At 35.9% G+C, this 21,651-nt stretch overlaps 1 long non-coding RNA gene across 1 annotated transcript in view; it reads right to left on the bottom strand.

Annotated features, from left to right (window-relative positions):
* Positions 1–12,222, bottom strand: part of LOC134473494 (uncharacterized) — a 34,928-nt gene extending 22,706 nt beyond the window's left edge. Inside the window, exons 1-2 of the long non-coding RNA XR_010043741.1 lie at positions 5,956–12,222; positions 4,940–5,129 (exon numbers count right to left, since the gene is read on the bottom strand). This is a non-coding gene — a long non-coding RNA (uncharacterized LOC134473494). The remainder of the gene's footprint in view (positions 1–4,939; positions 5,130–5,955) is intronic.
* Positions 12,223–21,651: the final 9,429 nt, after the last annotated feature.

The following is a 21,651-nucleotide window of genomic DNA, read 5'->3' as shown; positions in this document are numbered from 1 at the left end:
ATACAGATAGAATTGTGCATCCATAAAAACAAACAAAAATGCACTAACATTAGATGTAGCATTTCTAAAATTTTGTGTCAAAGTTTTTCTTTGGAAGCTCTGTCTGTTAATTTCTTGTGCCTTCAGTATATATTTACTGAGCACTATTGTGTCCCATCTCTGGGTTCTGCATTACTAGCTCTGTGAACTTGAGCAAGTTTTTTATTTGCTTTGGATTTAGTTCCTTCACTGCTTGAAAGAGGATAGCAATAGCTCCCATTTCACAGGTTGCTGTGTAAGTTATATGACCTAAAATATACAATACCCTAGAACAAAACTGAGCACATAGTTAATCATACTTAAATGACTTACATTATTATTGAAGCTACTGTTATTATTATTTTTATAGGCCAAGTACTTAGCTAAATATATTGAAGGATTTAAAAATATACCATAAAACAGTATTCATATCATTCCTCTCAAAAATGTTGACTGTAGGAGGGTTAAGTGTACTAACTAAAAGAAGAAAGTAAGAATGTCATGTAAGACCAGATGAATGCTATGACAATTAGAAAGCATTACTTATATAAACTTCCTTTATAACTCTTACGTTACCATGTGATTTGTTTACATGCTTTAATCCCTTCCTCTTCCTGTGAAGTGAATATCACAAGCTAATTTGCCTTTGACTTGCCTTGCTCAAAGTGTAATTTGAACGGAGGGTACAGCCCAGGAGAGCAGCACACAGTGAGTCCCCACTATTTGGGAAGCTGATGTAGAAAGATGTAAGAAGTTATCCTACAGAACTTGGCAAGAGTTTTTCTCAAAATAAAACAAATAAGTAATAAAGGCTAAGAAAAGCACAGCTTTCTCTGGGTTCAATCTTCCGTATCTCCACACACACACACACACACACACACACACACACACACACACACACACACACACAGTGTTCAATCACATGGTTTAATCATGTAATGAAAGTAAAATTTTTCAGGTTCAGATAGACAGCATCTAACTATAAAGGGAATATCTACATAGAAATGTCAAATGAGGGGTTAGAAATAGTAATTAATTCAATTTTTTAAGTGGAAAAGGATTTTAAGAAAATCGACAGTTTTCTGTAGGATAAATAGGAAAGCAAAAAATGAGACAGAAGCTCATTTAAATTTTCCAGTGTTACAGAGCAAAATTTAACTCAAAATATGTCCAATTTTTCTTGAGTTTTACATTCTTCACAACATTCATAGAAAACACCCCAATTGGATTGTTGAAGTAGTTTTGCTACTTATTAAAATGAAATCACTATATTCTCACTGTGAGGTCATTTATCAAATACCAAAATTATATTAATTTTGAGATAAAATTCATGTTCTAGACACTGTCAGAAAGAAAGAACAGAGACTTATAAGAAGCTAAGAAAAATTTACAGTACTAGAAACCTACGCTTTTTGTATATATAGCCCTTTCTATAAGTATTTGACTATAATCTAATGCTTTAAAATATAGTTTAGGGAAATAGCTTCAGTCCATAGAAAATATAATTAATAAATCAGTCTTTTCTATTTTGTGAGTATGATAGAAGCCGTGGTTAAAGTAAATATCACTTTTTAGTGGTAACTTGCAAAACCAGCAAACCGACCACCATCAAACTCTTGAGTCATCTGCAAACTAATTTTTCACATTGAGACAATTGCTTATTTCCTTTTATCCTAGGGGCTCACGTAATGGAATTTTTTTTTTTTTTTTTTGGTATTTCTGAAAATATGGTAAGACCTGTTTTTGGCCATTTGGGGATTAATATTCTGAACCCTCTAAGCCAAACTATTGCATAAAAATTAGCTAATAAATAAATTGCCCATATTTTTAAATATATTGGTAGTCTAAAATGAAAGTCTGCAAAAACCCTCCAGAAACAAAAGCTGATGGTGATGGTGATGATGATGATACAAGCTAAAAGTTGAACAAAAGGGAGATGACACTAAATATGTCCTGAGGACAAAAGCCAATAACAAGAGTTTTGGACGTTGAGAACTGATATTGCGACGATTATAGAAGGTTTAGGCTGTGGCTTTGCCAGAACAGAAATTGTTTGCCATAAAATTCATTTAAAAAAAGAACTACCAGGTGAGAGGATGAACTCAGTAACTCAGCCCTACATAAAAAAAAGTGAAGAAAGAAAGAACAAAAGAAAGAGAGAGAGAGAGAGAGAGAGAGAGAGAGAGAGAGAGAGAGAGAGAGAAAGAAAGAAAGAAAGAAAGAAAGAAAGAAAGAAAGAAAGAAGAGAGAGACATTGATTTTTAAAAATGAAAACTCTTGGGCTGGGGATTTAGCTCAGCAGCACAAGTGCCTGCCTGGCATGTGCAAGGTTGTGAGTTCGATCCCCAGTACCAAAACCAAAAACAAACAAACAAAAAAATGAAAACTCTTTGAAACAATCCTCTCCTCTATTCCAAAAGGAAAATAAATGTGAAGAAGAAAAAACCTCTTATAAAGCAGTTTAACCACAAACCTTCCTCCACCTGTGTCCAGGGCTTAATGTGATACTACATGTATGATTTGAGGAAGTAGAAGCCAAAATATTAATTAGGATAAACTGAAAAAATATACATACCCTCTTAGAAGGAAAGCACGTCCCACTAAGCCACCACATAATTTTCTCAGAATCAAATATTAGCCCCAAATAATCAGCAAATACATAAGAAAATAAGTCATTATAAGTGACTCAGTAGAAATAGCAATAGATTGCCAAGAATTCTATTACTAGAACTGAAAGTATATCAATAAGTCAAGTATTTACATAATAAGTCATATCTATCGCAGGCAAGAATCTAGAGAATAATAAAAATGACTAAGTAATATCTAATCATTGCTCCAGACAGAAAGAGATGAAGGTGAAACAATCTACAGAATATTGTCGTAAGAGTTTTCTAGACTAATAGAACACAGAAATACTCCAGTAGCATTTAAAAAACTAAAATCTATGTAAACAAAAATAAAATTTTAGAAAAGGCAGAGTCAAGGAAAAATTCTTTAAAAAGTCTAGAAAAAGACAAAATGATAGAGATAAAGACAGAAGACACTGTCAGTGGAAGAATGAACTGAAATAGGAATCAAAAATAAAAATGCAATCTATTCAATTATCTTCATTACCATAGACACCTTCTGAATGGGAGGTTTCAGAGTGAACCCCTATCTATATGGGTACAAGATACATGACAGAAACGCCATTGACAATCAGTCAGGGTTGAACTAAAGTTTCAGAAAACCGATCGGAAGTGGATTAGTAAAATTGTGACATTGTAAAAACTAGTTAAATACATTATTAAAAGAACAAATGGGAACTGTATCTCATACCCACATAAAAATCAAGTAAAGAAATTAATGATTTAAATATGAAAAGAAATTTTTAATTAAAAAATTTTTATATGAGTTCATATCCTCAGAACCGTGATGCCAAAGATTTTCTTAACTAGGGCACACAATCACAGACATACCTAAAAGAATTGACTAAAATTAAGGGTAATTAAGGATTTTTTATTGAGATGTTTTTAAAATAAAATATAAAACCAACTATCAAACCTAGAAGATAATTTTGAAATTGATAGAGCATAAATCAGAATACTTAACACCTACACAAATTATATAAAGAAGAAATAAATGATTAATTGAAAACTGGGCAAAAAGGCAGAAATAAATGGCTAAGAAAGAAGTGAAAATGTTCAATCTCATTTCTAGTCAGAGGTGAAAATTAAAACCCCAGGGTTACATTTGACATATATGAAATCGACAAGAATTAAAAACTCAGACTTTAGTAAGTATTGATTAATATAATGAGTAATAAAAACTATTATTTTAAGTTGATTGGTTTAAAAACTTGGATAATTTTAGCATGAATTTATAATACCACTCTCTATGTGATTCTTCTACACTACTAACGTAGAGCTCTTCTTTCTACATTTTCACCAGATATTTCCAACAAGAAAACATTGGGATGTCCATCAAGAAGAAAATGAATTAATAAATTGTGGTACAGAATAGTTATACAGTGAACGGCTAGTTGGACACATGAATGACTTTTTGATACAATAGCAAGGATGAAACTAAAAGCATAATAAGTAGTGTGAAGCTAATGCAAATTAAAGAGAAAATATTCCCTGCCACTAAAAAGGAAAAGAGGCAACCACTTTTTAGTTTTAGATCTTTTTTTTGGCTTTTTGAGACAAGGTCTCTCCATGCAGGTCAGGCTGGCCTTGAACTCACTTTGTAGCCTAGGCCAGTTTTGAACTCACGAGGATCCTCCTACCTCAGCCTCTGGAGTGCTGGGATTACAAGTGTGAGCCACCCCGCCCAGCTAGAGCATTTTCTTTACCAAATTTATCACAAATTCTTTCCATGTCATTTTGAGATGTTTGTAAACCTTTTCAAATATAAATAAACCTCCTTCCAGATTTACAACCTAGGAATGTCTTTTTCAGGCATTGAACACTGTCTCCTTGAGATGTAATCATGAAGGAAGAACTCTCTCCCAGTTTCTAGGAGCCTAACTTAAGTGTGCACCTCACTCCAAAACTGCCCCATTATGAAGAACTGAGAAGTTAATTTCCCCTTTAGATAAAGTCACTCGACTAACATGGTTAGGGACTCCAATTGCCAAGTGAATTAAGAAAAAAAATGTGATGTGATACCATCATGCCTCTTACTTAAAGAGCAATTATCATTTATCTTGAAAACTTGTTTTTAATGAGGTATAGGCTGAAATTTCTTTCTGTCTTTGCATTTTATAGCATCATATTCTGGAGTAATGCTTAGTCAATAATGAAACTGTTTTCTTCCTCTTCTACCCTTGTGGAGTGGTTAATTTAATATGGAGGTGCGCAAGTCAGGGTTTTCCAAAGAAAACAAATTGATGTTGTATGCATACATAGAAATAAGAATTTACTTTAGGGAGCTGGCTCACCTGACTGACTCGCAAGTCCAAAATCTGCAGGGTGAGCAAGCCCGCTGGAGCCAGGGAAGGACTATGTCACACTCTGAATCGAAAAGCTTGCAGGTTGGGCATCCTAAAGTAGAGGACCCAGTTCCAGTTCAAAGGTCATCAAGAAGGGACCCAAAGAATCACTGATGTTGTAGTTCAAGTTGAAGACCACCTGTAGGCAAAATTCTTTATTATTTAAAGGGGGCAAAACTTGTGTCCTGCAGAGGCCTTTGACTTAATGGATGAGTTATACAGGCTTTTTGGCAAGCAACTGCTTACTCGGTTTGTTAGTTCAAATGTTAATCTCATCCAAAATTTTTCACAAATATTTTTCACCGAGATTAATGTTGGACCTTGAATGTAGGCATCATGTAGCCTTGCCAAGGTGACATTTAATCCTCACCACGTATATCTATTTTTAACTTGACACCCCTATACATCTTCTTAAATATATTAAACTTCGATTAAAGGTAATAGCAAAGTTGTGCTTCCTTATAACACAATACAGCTATCCTGCATATCACCAAAAACACACTAACTCTTGCCCCAGAAGTAGATATGAAGGTCTTGAATTGTAAAGGAAATTTTAAAAATCGTAAGCCTGACACTATGTAGAGAACACGATAGGCAGGCTCAGCCTAGCTAGACTCAAATTCCAATGCCAGCTGTAACTTGTAAGATAGATGAAAGTACATCTTATTGTGCTAACTTCCTTCAAGGACAGACTGGCTCAATTGAGGACAATAATTGATTCTACTTCCTCACCCAACCCTTGACTTCCTACTGTATGATAAGAAACCTGCTTTATCCCAGAACACTTTATCCCAGAACACTACCTGACAACATATGACCCAGCCTATGTAACCAAGTATAAAATAACCTACTATCAGCCTTTTGTACTTCATACCTAAAAGGTATGTAAGTGTCTGTTTAACCTCAAGGAAGGCTGGTGATTTGGAATTCAGTTTCCCCCATCTGACAGCATAATGAAGAGTTACCTTCCATGTGTGTCTTCCATCCAATTCGGTCCTGGTTTTTTCCACAATAGAATGGTGTTGGCTTTTTTTATATCCTGTAACTTAAATACTATGCTGTAAATGAGGTCTTAAATACTGTGATGTAAAGCCAATATATTTTAAACTAGATGATAAGCAGATGAGAGACAAAAGAAGACCAAGATATTATTCATACATGAATAAAATGCATAATAGTTATAATTACAGTACTCTTTTCTACAACTGACTACATGATCATATCTATGTAAGTAAGTACTTTTTCTATTACCCATTATATACTTCCTTAGACTTCCTCCGAGAGTCATGATTCTTCATCTTGAGGGGCAACCTAAACCCCTATTCCTGAGAGTCTGAGCCATAATTAGTCTTTGCCTGAATTGCATTGCTGTAGTTTTCCACTGACTTTAATTATAAGGTAGTAACATTTAGAGATGCTCTAAGAGGCATCTTAAATCCCAGACATATTTTTCCTTACTTCCATTGTAGATTCATTGTCCAACTTCCCCTTGATAATCAATAAAGTTAGCCAGCATCATAACTCATGCCTTAGCCTATTGACACCAAGTGTGAAGAACCCAAAGAAGCTGGTAGCTGTATCGATTTATAGTTCAGCAGAATTGTCATTGTGTTTCATGGTGGGAGAATTCCTCATTCTGGGAAAAAAAGACCCATAGACTAGCCTCGTATAAAATTAGAAGAGCAGAAAGAAATTTTGATAATGGTCATTAGGTATGGTACCACTTCCATTTCTACCGTTAGATTACTGAAACTGTGAACCCTTGCTATGAGACACAAACACAGTGTATATCATACACTGATTAAAAATGTGCATAGTACTCTTGATAACATTACTCCAGCACTGCAAGGTATTGCCACCTTGCTGGAACAGTGAGTCTTCCAAAGGTCATCCCATGATTCTGTTGAAACAGCTGCTTCAGGATGGTGGGTAACATAGTAAGAGACCAGCAAATTCTGTGAGTGTGAAAATTCCATACTGATGTGGTTGACAGGAAGCAATGCTGGTAGAATACTGGGATACTGGAAAATGTATTTTGAAAGTCTATAAATGGCAGTTTTGCCAGAAGCATAAATAGAAGGCAAATACATATATTAGAATGTCTATGACAGTAAAAAAAAAAAAAGCCCCTCTCTCCATGACGGAAGTAGTCCAGTGTAATCAATCAACTAGCTGGCTGATTCACTCCAGAGAGCAGTGCCACATCCAGAACTCAGCACTGGTCTCTGCTGTTGGTAAATTAGTCACTTAACAGTGGCTATAATCAGGCTGTCATAGGTAAGTGGAAGTGCATGCTGCTGAGCTCATAAAAATCTCTATCCTTTATACCAAGGCCACTTTGGTCACAAATCCATTGGGTAATGACAATTACCCAGGGCTGAGAAAAAAGGTTGACTAATAATCCTAAGAATTAGTCATGCTTTTTAGTTCATAATTAAAAATCCATCTTTAAGACTGGTACCCTCTAGTGGACACAGAGCACAAATTTTATGTTTTAAAACCAATCCGAGAAGATAGCAATGTAAAATCCAGTAGCATGCTCCATGTCTGTAGCACTTCATGACACTTGGAAAACAATAGCAGTGAGGAGAAAAGAAAATTCTAGGAGTTACAGAGACTTGACAAATTGAAGACAGTGTAGGGGAAAGAAAGCAGCAATGTGAAACGCTAACTCTAGCTCCGAGGGAGGAAGCTTGCTCTCCGCAGGCACCCAATAAGCCTGAAGAGGGTCAGCACCCTAAACAAGAAACAATGGGCTGGGCTGACAGCACTGGCATCAATAAAAGCCCAGAGTTATTATAAATCACAAAAACAGTATGTGATTTTACTCTAAAATAACTTCTACATGGCAAGTTCAAGTTGGAGAAGAAATTCATTGCGGTGTCAACCATTTTGGAGTGATTAATGAGAAGCTATTTTGGGAAACAATTTTGATTGTTTAAGACTGAGTTGCTCCAGGAATCAGAAACCATACTCTATTTCAAGGCTTCTGGGATCAACCCAGCACAGTGACTAGGTGGGAGAGGACCCCCAAGAGATGCTCCCTAAGAAAATACAGGACAGACACAGACCCCTCAAAAGTTTGAACAGCAGTAAGTCTGGGCTGGGAAGGACATGGGGGTTGTGCACGCTGTAATAAGCCAGGCCAGTCAGTCACATGTAGTTTTTGAAGGGGACTAGATTTCACATTTGTGGCATTAAGCCCATCATACTTTACCCAGTGTACCCATTCCCCATTCTACCACCGCCACCACCATCTCACTGCCTATATCTCAGAGTGCAGAGGTCAGTTTGCTTTCTCCATTGGCCATTGTTATCAGGTTTATGCTTTAGCTTGGATGGCTGCCACAGCCTAGAGTACACAAAGGGACCTTTGAGGTGGGGGGTAAGATACTCATCACAAACCTACAGGCCATAGAAATTATTACATAAATTGAAGAACTAATATACTCTTGAGGTACAGCAGTGAAGTTTTATCATTTGCCTGGCTAACTGAGAATGAATTCTTTCTAGTGGCATGTATAAATATGGAGGAAAAGGCATTTGTCAGTGAATATCTGCATTCCTAGGTACCACAATATTTGTTAATTTCATCAAGTAGTGAAACCATGTCATTTGATATTGAAACTATTAGATTCACCATCTAGTTAACCTGGTAAAATCCACCATTATTCTCTAAGATCCATGTATTTCTCACATAGGACAATTAAGTGAGTTCAATAGGAATGTAGTAGAAATCACCATCCCAAGCCTTTCATGGTGGAACTAATTTCTTGGTTTTAATTTTAATGTTCTGGTTTTCTAGTCAGATTGATTCTAATTGCCTACCTTTGTGTTTTATTCCTCACTCCATAGTTTAGGGAATTAATGTAGGGTCTCTGCTAGTAACTGAGTATGTTGATTGTAATTATGAATTCCAGAATTGATGAAGTATTGCTTCTCAGCCTTTTGGCTAAGATCTAGTACAAAATCGAGGAAGTAGCGACAGAATAGGTTCAGGAGTCCACTGGAACCGTGGACCTGAGCCAAAATTACTCTGATATCCAACCTCCACCATTCCCTTTTCTGACTAGCAGAGCACAGTGATGTTCTGAGTTTTCTGGATCTGGTGCCTGATAGTCCTGAAAAGCCCTCAGCTATTTCCTTTTCCCCAAGCATAGTTACCTTACTAAAAGGATGAAGTTCATATGGGATAATCCAGGGAAGATAATAGCATAAATGTTTAGTAGTATACTTGGATCCTATTTCAAGGAACTGAGTCTTTTTCCCTGCTTCAGGAAATCCAGGGTCTGTAAACAGGCTTGAATCCGAGAGCCTATATGGGACAGAAAGATATGACTCTGCTTCCATGACTTTGGTTGTAGTTTTGTTCTCTTGACCTAAAAATTTTCTGCCTCTACAGGTAAAATAAGACTTTTTGCTCTTCTGAGCTATTTCATCTCTAGGAATATAATATTTAGGCATGTTACAGATTTGCCTCTATCTGACTAATATGAAAATCAAAACCGAATTTCATCTTGAAATTACCTAAGATGCAAAATGGACCCTCAGCCTCATAGGGAGGCTACTTTAAAAGTGAGAGCATTAATAAAAATGGAATTGGATTCTAGATTGGGAGCATATAGAGAAAAATCATGATGATGCTGGGAACATTGGATCACTGAGTTCTGATGAGTCTTCTTCCAGAAGAAGGGGCTTCTCCCCACCAAGGACACTGGCCTCAAACTTCTCAGGAAACTCTAGTGGCTTTCTTTGGCAGCTGCCTTAGAAACACTGCTGATCCTCAATAGGACTCATCCCACATACCTTCTTTGCTTCTCAACTTACAGCAAGCAGCATGTCTCAGAGGCCCCTAAAGGTGAGATATAAAGTCAACCCATGAGGATGTATGCTGCACTTAAAGGAACTGCTTGATTTTTTAATGAATTAGAAATTTGTGTGACATATATGACAGTACAGGTGAGAAATGTGAGGTAATGGTAAGAGGAATTCAATGTTGGATCAGTATGAAAGAACAAATATGGGCCCACTAAACAGAGATTCTAAAGTAATAGAGATTTTAAAATTACAAGGCAAGCAGTTAGAATGACTCTAGCACATTTGTTGGTTGGTCAGTGAGTTGGTTGGTTGCTTGAAACATGGAAGAAAAAGCTATCTACAGTGAATGAAACTGAGTTTTTGCATCTATCTTGGCTTGTTTTTTTAGACATGTGAGTCTGAGGACATGAATCATTGATTAGACTAAACCAGTTACACCCTTTCTTTTTAGAAATTTAGAACCCAGACATCAAACCCCCTAGTGTGTTGCATTTCATTGATGCTAATGAGTAGGTACAATTTCAAATACTTTATCATGTCTGAAATCACAATATACCTTACAGTAGCTTGGCCATCACATTTAATATGTAGTATTTTGTCTGATACATAAAGTAATGTGAGTACTAAAGTATTTGGGACTATGTATGATAGATCTAGAATATTTACTGTAAATCCTTTGGTTGAAGACTGCGTAAGTCTGTTACTGGCCCTTGTTCTTTTTTAATTTTTTTTTATTTTATTAGTACATGTTTACAATTCATGCAGTTTACAGTCATCTTGGGGAGAGGTTACATGTACTTTTTATAGTTTACTCTTTTTAAAAATCCATGTTTTTTAAAAAATCCCTTTCCCCTTCCTCACAACTCATCCTTTTTTTTTTCTACAAAAAGAAGTAAAGATAATTCTACAAGGAAAATAGGAAAAAATTAAATAAATATGCAGAGGGAAAAGATAAGGGAGACCTTGTGGTCCCAGGAAGAAATAAATAAACAATTATCTGGAATAACAAGATTTGCTGCTTTGGCTCTTGACCATATTTCATTTTGTTTATCTATTTTGTTGCTCTTGCTCTGTGGGGACATAGACCAAAAGTATGTATGAGATGAATATGCAGAGATGAGGGACTTTGGTAGCAACAAGTCCAAAACCTCCCAGAATGCAGAGTTAAAGATTGAAGATAGTCTTCAGGGTCACAAGTCTGAGACTACTTGGCACATTGATTTAAGGAATGTATGCTCTGGCCTTTGTCCATCCCATACTCCAACTAATTACTTAAATTATCTCTAAGTTCAGGCATGTAGCAGACCACCTTTTCCTTCCCCTGTCCTCTCCCTGTCCACTACCTGAATTCCTGAACAGATATTTGACATTTGTGCTTTATCCTTGCATCCTGAATCTATGAATAAAATATCATAGAAGCTTCAGATCAGAGCTGTTTTTTCCTGAGAATCTCACACTGAAGGATCACAAGCAAAAAGCAGCACCCCTGGGCCCTTGGAGGTAAAACTGGGACATGGACTCTGAGTAATCTCATCCTGTGTGCTGTACCACAGTCATGAACCGTGATACTGTTGCCCAACAGCACTTTTGTGCTTAGGCTCCACAACTGATTTTCATTTTAAGCTATTCTCATTATAGGAAGGTCTTCTCCTAGCCTCAGAACACTTGGGAGGAGATAGGTCAGAACAGATGCTCTTGGGCAATGGTTTAGATATACCTTGAAGGTCTCTCCAGGGTCTGTGTGTTACAAGTTGGTCATCAGTATTGGAAAGGGATGAAAACTGGAGGTTGAGCCTGGCAAGAGGTCCTTCAGTCATTGAGTCAGTCCCTCAAAAGCAATTTAGCAGGTCCCACCACCACCATACTCTGGGGGCACACTCTGCCTAGCTGCATGGGTCCCGGAGGTTCTGAAATCCTCCCCGCTAGACCCAAGACCCCCATGCTGCCACACTCTGGGTGTGTATTCTGCCTAGCTTCCTGGGTCCCAGAGGTTCTGAACTCCACCCAGCCAGATGTAAGGCCACAGCACCATACTCTGGAGGTGCATTCATGCTAGCTGCACAGAGGATCCAAGCTCTGCCCAGCCCAGAGCTCCAGAGCAACCCAGTGCAGTACATCAGGGAACACCCAGCCAGTCTCACAGACCACAGAGCAAAAAAGTCTCCAGTGCCATAATTAGGGGGTATGCCCTGGCTAGCCACAGAGATATTGGATGATTGAAGATCTGTCCATGACAGCATTCCAGTGCAACCCATTGGGAGAGTGCCTGGCCAGCTACAGGAATCCCAGAGGAAAATTACAAAATGAATGAGCAAGAAGCAGTCTCAGTCCTCCAACTCACCAAGAACAAACCCAAGAGATGATGAAATGGAAGACACCAGAAATCATACAACTAAACCTTCTGAAATGATAACAACTGAAGTAAAGAAACAACTCTATGAATCTATAGAGGAAATCAGATCAGAAATAATTTCTCAGGTAAAAATGAAATGAAAGAAATGTTGTGTGTATCTAAAGACCATCTACATAAAATAGAGGAAAATAAGAAAATGATGGAAACCTTGAAAGAACGATATAAGACAGAATTAGAATGCATGAAACAGATTCAGGGATACTCAGGAAATTAAAAATTCCATGGAAATCTGGCAAAACTACCTGAATGAAGCTGAAGATTAACTTTCAGACCTTGAAGACAGAATGGAAGCTTACAGTCATAAAAGAAAATAATAAGGAACCAGGAAACAACAACTCAATAGCTGCAAGATGATGCAAAGAGAAACAGTAAAGACTGGTAGGTGTCAATTAAAAAGCAGGTATTAACACAAATGATATACAAAAACTATTTGCAGAAATAATAGAAAAATTTCCAAACATGGGAAAAAAATATGATATACAATTAAGTGAGCATACAGCACTCCAGTTACCATAACCAAAATAAATCTTCACCCAGACATAATAATTCGGATATCAGAATTTCAGCATAAAAACAGAATACTAAAAACTATCAGAGAAAAGAAACAGATCACCTATGAAGGAAAACTCACCAGAATCATAGCAGACTTCTTAACACAATTTTTCAAATTAAGAAGAGCTTGGAGTGAAATATTTTAGGTCCTGAAAGAAAACAACTTTCAACCCAGATTGATGCAAAACTATCTTTGAAAACTGATGGAGAAATAAGATTCTTGCACAACAAAGAACAATTAAAGAAATTCATGACCACCAAACCAACACTACAAATAGTATTGAAAGATACTTTGGAAATAAACAAAGATAACTGCAATCCCAAAAGCAAAAACAGAAGGAAACCACTAAGTAAGGCAAACAATTAAACAGCAAAAGTAGAAAACCAGCAACAGAAAGATAACATGACACTGATAAGCCAGCCAGTACATATCAGTTATATCCATCAATGTAAATAGCCTCAACTCACCAATGATAAGAAACAGACTGGTAGAGTGGACTAAGAAACAAAATCCATCAATCCATGTGTTTCTTGCTGTGTACAAGAAACACATTTAAGTCAGAAGGAAATTCATAGACTAAAAGTCAAAGGATGGAAAGCAACACTCCATGTAATAGCAACCCAGAAAAAAGCAGAGATAGCTATTTTGTTTGCAGACAATGTAAACTTCAAACCAAGAATGATCAAAAGAGATAAAGAAAGTCACTACATACTTATTAGGAGGCAATTTGAAGAGGAAGAGATTACAATCATAAATATATATGCACAAATATGGGAGCATATGTAAGATAAATCTTAACAGGCATAAAAATCATATAAACAATAATAGTTATAATGGGGAACCTTACATTGTCATAAAGAGAAAGAGCAGCCAAACAAAAGCCAGAGAAAAAATAATAGAACTGAATCAAACTTGTGAACAAATGGACCTAATAGATGTGTACCGAGTGTTCCACCCAACAACATCAGGATACACATTCTTTTCAGCTGCACATGGGTCATTCTCTAAGATAGTTAATATACTAGCCCACAGAACATGCTTAAGTAAATTCAAATGAATTGAAATAATTCTGTGCATGTTATCTGATCATAGTGCAATAAAATTGGAAATAAATGACCAAAAAACCACAAGAACTACATAAGTATATGGAAATTAAATAACACTCTCCTAAACAACCAGTAGGTCACAGAAGAAATTGAACAATATCTACAATACAATGAAAGTGAAAATACAAATTAACAGAACCTGTGGGACACAACGAAAGCAATCCTCAAAGGGAAATTTATAGCACTATACTCCCAAATTGAGACAATGGAATAAACACAAACAACCTAATGCTGCATGTCAGATTTCTAGAAAAAGAAGAGCAAGTCAAGCCCAAAGCCAAAAGAAGGGAGGAAATTATAAAGATCAGAGCAGAAATTAATGTAACTGAAACTAAGAAAACAATACAAAGAATTAATGAATTGAGTTGTTTCTTTGAAACAATAAATAAAATTGATAAACCCCTAGACAACCTTAACAAAAAGAGGAAAGAAAAAATTCAAATCCACACAGCGTGAAATGAAAAGAATGAAATCACTACAGACCCTGTGGAAATACAGAAGATCATCAATACCTACTTTGGAAAAGTTTACTCTCACAGGTTCAATAACACAGAAGAAATGGACAGATTCCTAGAAACATGAATTACCAAAGCTGAATCAAGAAGATGTAAAACTGCTGAAAAACCCAATTTTAGTAAATGAAATTGAAAATGTAATTAGAACCTTACCGACAAAGAAAACCCCAGGTCCTGGTGGCTTCTACAAATTTAGGGAAGGATTAATGTCCACACTCTTCAAATTGTTCAATCAAATAGAAAAGGAATCAATTCTCTTTGACTTATTCCTGGAAGCAAGTATTACCATAATACCAAAACCAGAGAAAGACTCAACCAAAAAGGAAAATTACAGGCCAATTTCTCTAATGAACATAGATGCAAAAGTCCTCAACAAAATATTGGCAAATAGAATCCAACATCATCAAGAAAATTGTACACTATGATCAAGTGGGATTCATCCCAGGAATGCAAGGATGGTTCAACATAAGCTAATCAATAAACATAATACACCATATCAATAGAACCAAGGACAAGAATCACATAATCATCTCAACAGATGCAGAAAAAGCTTTTGACAAAAAACCACAAGAACCACATAACTATATGAAACTCATATACTTCAACACTCATTCATGATAAAACCCTACAAAAATTGGAATATAGGTCGGCTTTGCCTCAATATGGTAAAAGCCATCTATGACAAACCAACATCCAGCATTATATTAAATGAACAAAAACTGAAAGCTTTCTTTATCTCAAAAGAGATAAAGAAAGTCACTACATACTTATTAGGAGGATTTGAAGAGGAAGAGATTACAATCATAAATATATATGCACAAATATGGGAGCATATGTAAGATAAATCTTAATGGGCATGAAAAATCATATAAACAATAATACAGTTACAATGGGGAATGTTACAATGTCATAAAGAGAAAGAGCAGCCAAACAAGAGAAAAAATAATAGAACTGAATCAAACTTGTGAACAGATGGACCTAATACATGTGTACCGAGTGTTCCACCCAACAACATCAGGATACACATTCTCTTCAGCTGTTATACAGATTTGTTATACAGATTTAAGTAACATTTACATACTCACAGATCTAGTGTGTTATGAGGAGAGTGTTATTTAATTTCCACAATTAAATGCACAGAATTATTTCAATTATTTCGAACATCAGGAACAAGACAAAGATATCCGCTATCACCACTCCTATTCAATATAGTTCTGGAAACATTAGCCAGAGAAATTAGACAAGAGAGAGAAATAAAAGGAATTAGGATAGGAAAGGAAAAAAATTACCATTATTTGCAGATGACATGATACTCTACATAGAAGACCCCTGAAACTCCATTGAAAGACTTCTAGATGTAATAACCAAATTTAGTAATGTAGCTGGATACAAGGTCAGCACTCAAAAATCAATAGCATTCTTGTAATCAAACAACAAACTTACCGAGAGAGAAATAAGAGAAAACACACCCTTCACTATAGCATCCAAAAAATGAAATACTTAGGAATCAATCTAACAAAGGAAGTAAAAGAGCTATACAGTGAAAATTTAAATTAGTGTGCAAAAGGAAATTGAAGAGGATTTCAGAAAATGGAAAGCCATTCCTGCATAGGAAGAATAAACATTGTAAAAATGACCATTCCTCCAAAATTGTTATACAGATTTAATGCAATTCCAATCAAAGTAACATTTACATACTCACAGATCTAGAGAAATCATCCCTAAAATTCATCTGGAACCAGAAAAGATCTAGAATAGCAAAGGTAATTCTGGGCAACAAAAGTAAGACAGGAGGCATCACAATCCCTGACTTGAAGTTAGACTACAAAAGCTACTGTGATAAAATCAGCATGGTTCTGGAATAAAAACAGACCTGAAGATCAATGGACTAGGTTAGAAGATACAGCTACAACTACAAACACATGAGGCCACCTCATCTTTGACAAAGGGGCCAAATACGTACACTGGAAGAAAGAGAGCCTCTTTAATAAGTGGTGCTGAAAAAACTGGCTGTCCATATGCCAAAAACTAAAAATAGATCCTTGTCTCTCACTGTGCACTAAAGTCAAAATGCACCAAAGATCTAAATATTAAAATAGAAACACTAAATCTGCTGGAAGACAAAGTAGGTAGAAAAGTAATTGGGATGGGGAAAATAGGAAAGAAGGAGGGGAAAAGGAAAAGACATAAGTGTGTGTGTGTGTGTGTGTGTGTGTGTGTGTGTGTGTGTCTAAAATAACTGTGCTACTAATTTTATTAGTTATTGAAAAAGAACAGCTAATATTCATATGATTAGATCAATTTTACGTCTATATCTGCTATTCTAAGCAACCTTTTTGAATGTGACAATATATAATGGTTGTAACATAACCATGGTCAAATTCTTATCATCTTGTTTTGTAAACCTGTATTGTTATTGTATTGGGTTGGTTGTGTTGTCTCTTTGGCTTTTCATTATCTTTTCTGTGTGTTTTTCTCTTTAAAAAAAAAAAAGGCAATTTAGTTCTTATGCAACCGATTCGTAGTTCTTGTGAGCAGTAGCTAGTTCTCATATTTAAGAGGAGGAAGCCGATTCAGGGGTTTACACTACAGTTCCAGCACTCTAAGAGGCTGAGGGAAGGTGACCATGAGTTTGAACCTAACCTGGGAAACAGGAAAACCAGTTCTCAAAATTAAAAATAAATAAATATATATAGCTCAGTGTGAAGATGCTGGGTTCATTCTTTAGTATTGCAAATAAAACAACAGACTTTGTTTCTGGATCTCAGATACGAGTGCCTGTCCGCACACACACTTCTGTCATTGTATATAACAGCATCTGCTGCTTTCAGCAGAGATCAAACCAAGAGAGCCACCCAATCTTGAACTTAGAACTTCCACAACTATGGAAGTAGTTTGTCTGTAAGTAGTTTGTCTCAGATATTTCATTACAGTAATGAAAATATTAGTAATGAATCTTGCTGTCATTAAGAGCCTCAGCAGTAGTGTGTTTTATTTTCCTTAATTCAAGTTATATTGCATATGTATTTTTATAGCACATATATTTCTATGAATGTCTTAAATACCTCTAGATGAAAGTCAAGCAAATAGATGGGATTTTGCCTCTGTTTTCTAGTTCTTTGTCCATTTGCTTCATTAGAAATTCATACAATGGAATACTACTGTGTTGTGAAGATTGAAACCAGAGTGTTAAGTGAAATAAGACACACAAGCTTATATATCGCATGGTTTCTCTTAGAAATCTAAATTATAAATAAGGAGATAAAAAGATAGATAAAAAGTGGGAAGATAGGTCTTTCTCAGGAGGAAAGGGAATCAAGAGAGGGAAAGAAGATTGGGGTGGGGAGGAAAATATGATGAAAAAAAGAATTTTAACGTGTGTTATGTACATGTACCAAGTCCACAAAAGCAATGCAAATATTATGTGCTTAGATATAAAATAAATGCAGCCATAAAAAGAAATTCTTATATAAAATATGAATAATTATTATGTTAATAACTATGTAGGCTATCAAGGGAAAATTTGTATTTTAAAGGAAAAAGTTAAACATTGGAAATCCTATTTATAATGATGCATGTTATGTTGTTAGTATTGCAGAAACAGTCTGGCTGTGATGGTTTTAAAAATGGCACCCACATTTCTCAGCACACTATTCATTAAAAAGCAGATTCTGTGTTCCCGCTCCTTTGGATGGGGCTCTGTAAAACTTGAAAAACAAAATACGGCAAGGGAAATACTATGACTATTTCTGAACTCAGGCTTTAAGAAATTAGAAACTTCCGTTTCGTGCCTCTTGAGATATTTGCAGGGGGAACCCAGCCCCATACTGTGCAGAATTACAGACTTCCAATGTTATGGTTCAGGTTCAGATAACCAAGCATCAATTTGCTAACCACACGGAGAACATCTTACGAAAAAGCTGCTACTCTCTGCCCAGGCAGACCCAGTTCATACCCACTAGAGAGGAGCTCCCTGCTGTCAATTTCTGCTTAATTTGCAGGTTTATAAAAATATATCCATATATAAAATTATTACATTAAACATGTATATATTATATACATATATAATTATATTATATATAATTATTACCTATATTCCTACTTTTTATCTCTTTCATTATGTTTCAAAGTGATTTACATCAGTAGAAACTAATTCATTAAATTTTATGGAATATTTTAAAGTTTTAAATACTACCCAAAACTAAAAAGAAATAATATTTTAAAAGATAACCAGAAAACTTAATTTTGGGGATGTTCATGCATACTTATTGCAAATGAGAAGGTGGCCACCAAAAGTTTAAGAGACTTGCCCAAAATGAAGAATTTAATGAGAAGCATTAGGATTGAAATGCAATCTTCTAGCCTTTGACTTTGATGTTTTGCCAATAGCCTGTGATCTCTGGATATACCTTGTATCTGAAAGAGATTTGTTTGCAGTAGGAGGTTGGGATTTAATTGGCATTCTTCAAAAGATAATTCCAATGCTAATCAAAGCAAAGGAAACTCAAATTACCCTGGAAATCAAATACATGTCCCAAGCATAAACATTTATTTTAGGACCAAAGTTCCTCTCATAGCCTTAAGTAATAGTATTTATTAGATATTGGCTAAAAGACTCCATCCAAACATTTGGGTAGCGTGGTCAATTATACCATTAAAGCAGGGAAAACAGCAGAATTAACACCAGTCATCACACAAGAATGGCCAAACTAAAATTTTAAAGGCTAACAAAATAAGCATGTCAGATGATAAGCTCTGGTTAGATACAACTTGATAATCTACTGACCCATTGATGCAAATAAACTTAAGATTTTATATATATACCCATTTTCCCTCCTAGAAGATAATACTTGATATTTCCATTTCTATCATCCTAAGTTTACTGAGAAAGCTCCCTATGTAAACTGATATATTTATGGTGCTCATGTTGGTTTTTTTTTTTTTTTGGTACCGTGGATCAAACTCATAACCTCACACTTGGCAGGCAGGCACTTGTGCCACTGAGCTATATCACTAGTCCTGATATTCACATTTCAGTAACACTCAGTAAATATATACCAGCAAAACTAAGGAGAAAATGCCCAATGAAAGAGGTCAGACAAACCTGATAAACACTCAAAAGCAAGAAATGTAAAAAAACTGTAAATCTGCTCAACCAAAACCATAAAATATTGCTTAGACTCTCTTCTACACCAAGCAAATAGGAAACTTCCTGCCGTATGATTAGCAAATAAAATAAAATAAATAATATGGAATAATTTCTCCCCTACTGTCCCCATTTTGTCTCCTGTTTGGGTGTATATGATTCAAACGAATATATAAACCTAAACTATAGTTCACTTCCTGATGTACAGTTTCCTCAGCTAACAGACAATGTCCACTACTGGATGGATGACAATTTCTTTTTTGTATCAAATTTCTCTTTAACAACTTCTGCAATAAGAACAAACAGTGTCTGTTTTCTGGAGATATCAAATTCTTTGGTTTGATTTCTCTGAAATCAACACAACCATCTCATCAATTTACAAGGAAAATTTTTGGAACATATTCCAAAAATTCTGACTCCCAGATTTAAAATACCTGGTGTTGATTGTAATAAGTGCTTCATATATTTTTAATATTACTTTGGTGAAAAGGAATTTGCTAGAGAGACATGGGTTTGAATGCTGATGCTTTTGTGTGAGCACTATGACAGCTGGAAAGATTAAAAATTCTCTGATTGGGTCTGGTTTTGTAAGGATTATGTTAAAGTAAAATACAGAGCAAATTTCAAGATTCTTTTATTTGCACAAAAATGAAGAAATTAGTAATACAAATGAATTGTGTGACCCAATTAATCATAAAACTCAAATTTGTCTTCAAAGTTATTTCAGGCACAACACCTTGTTCGAGGACATACATGAATTGCACACTGAAGTGGATGACATCTAAGAGAATTCTTTTACAGCATTTAAGTATGTTGTTATTATGAAATCTAACATAAATTTTCTGGAAACTATAGCAAGCTCACTATCAGTATTTGTCATGAGAAAATATCCCTTTATAATCGCTGTGGAGAGGCAGTTCTCCTGATGTTCTCTCACACTCCTGAGTGCTTTATGTCTTGGTCACTTTCCGATCACTGAATCTAATGCCCAACAACCACAGCTTAAGAAGGAGAGATTTATTTTGGTTCATGGCTTTTAGAGGATTCAGCCCGTGGTCAGTTGACCCCGCGGTAGGAAGGGCCTGGCGGAAGTGTCTGGCTGAGGAGAGCCGCACACGTTATGGCAACCAAGCAGCAGAGGGGAGAGGAGGAGCCAGGGACGCAAATACACCTTCTAGCTACGCCACCAGTGACTGCTTCTTCTGACCAGGGCTACCTCTTAACTGCACATACAGCTCTGAACTGATCAGTGGGCTCATCTGCCCCATGATTCAGTCACCTTTCAAAAGTCCCACCTCTTATCACAGGAGCATCCTAAGTGACAGTCTAGACCTAAACCATAACACTATGCAAGCACGGTGCCAATTGTCCTTTGTTCAACAAACAGCCTTAGGAGATAATTTCTCCTGGAGTAAAAAGCAAATATGCCTCTTTGGAAGATAAAGACTGTACCTTCCTCCAGAGCAAAGGGCAAGCATACTTACTGAACAGTGTAATAAAAATAAAGCTTCCTCTGGAACAGAGTACAGCATGCTTACTGCACGTTAGAAAGGATTAGGTTCCCTAAACTGTATCCATGGAGGGACTGAAGCCTGAGAAACTGGCGCAAACATGCTGATAGTTTGGCTTCCTCTATTCCTGTGAATAATAAACTCTCTTTCATATCTAATTCCAGATGCTTATGTGTTCTCCAGCATCCATGAATTGTGATAGGCTAACTCACTAACTCATCCGTCTGCCAGGGAGAAATGTCGTAACATTCTTGGTTCTTGAAAGTGTAGAGTGCATTTTTTTAATATTGTAATTCGTGTTTTGAAAATGCATTAGACAACTATAGCAGAGATAAATTGGACTTCTGATTTCCTCCTCCTGTGACTAATATAATTAATAAAAAGTAGTCACATATCAAAAAATCATAGACAGCAATCTACTGAAGACACAAGAACACATCAAACCTGAAACACTTCAAGGAAATGTTTTGGGTCAAAGGAATCAGCACAGAAAACTTTGGTTCTGTGTAACAGTTCATCACAGTGCCAGTGCTTGGAAAAGGTATTGAAAAAGAAGAGAAAACAGAAAACTCTTATTATTTTCAATCTAAAAAAAAACC

The sequence above is a fragment of the Cavia porcellus genome, unplaced genomic scaffold (assembly GCF_034190915.1).
Source record: "Cavia porcellus strain 051 isolate PalLab524CR breed Dunkin Hartley unplaced genomic scaffold, mCavPor4.1 scaffold_27, whole genome shotgun sequence".
Lineage (NCBI taxonomy): Eukaryota > Metazoa > Chordata > Mammalia > Rodentia > Caviidae > Cavia > Cavia porcellus.
This window is presented reverse-complemented; position numbering and strand designations above follow the sequence as displayed.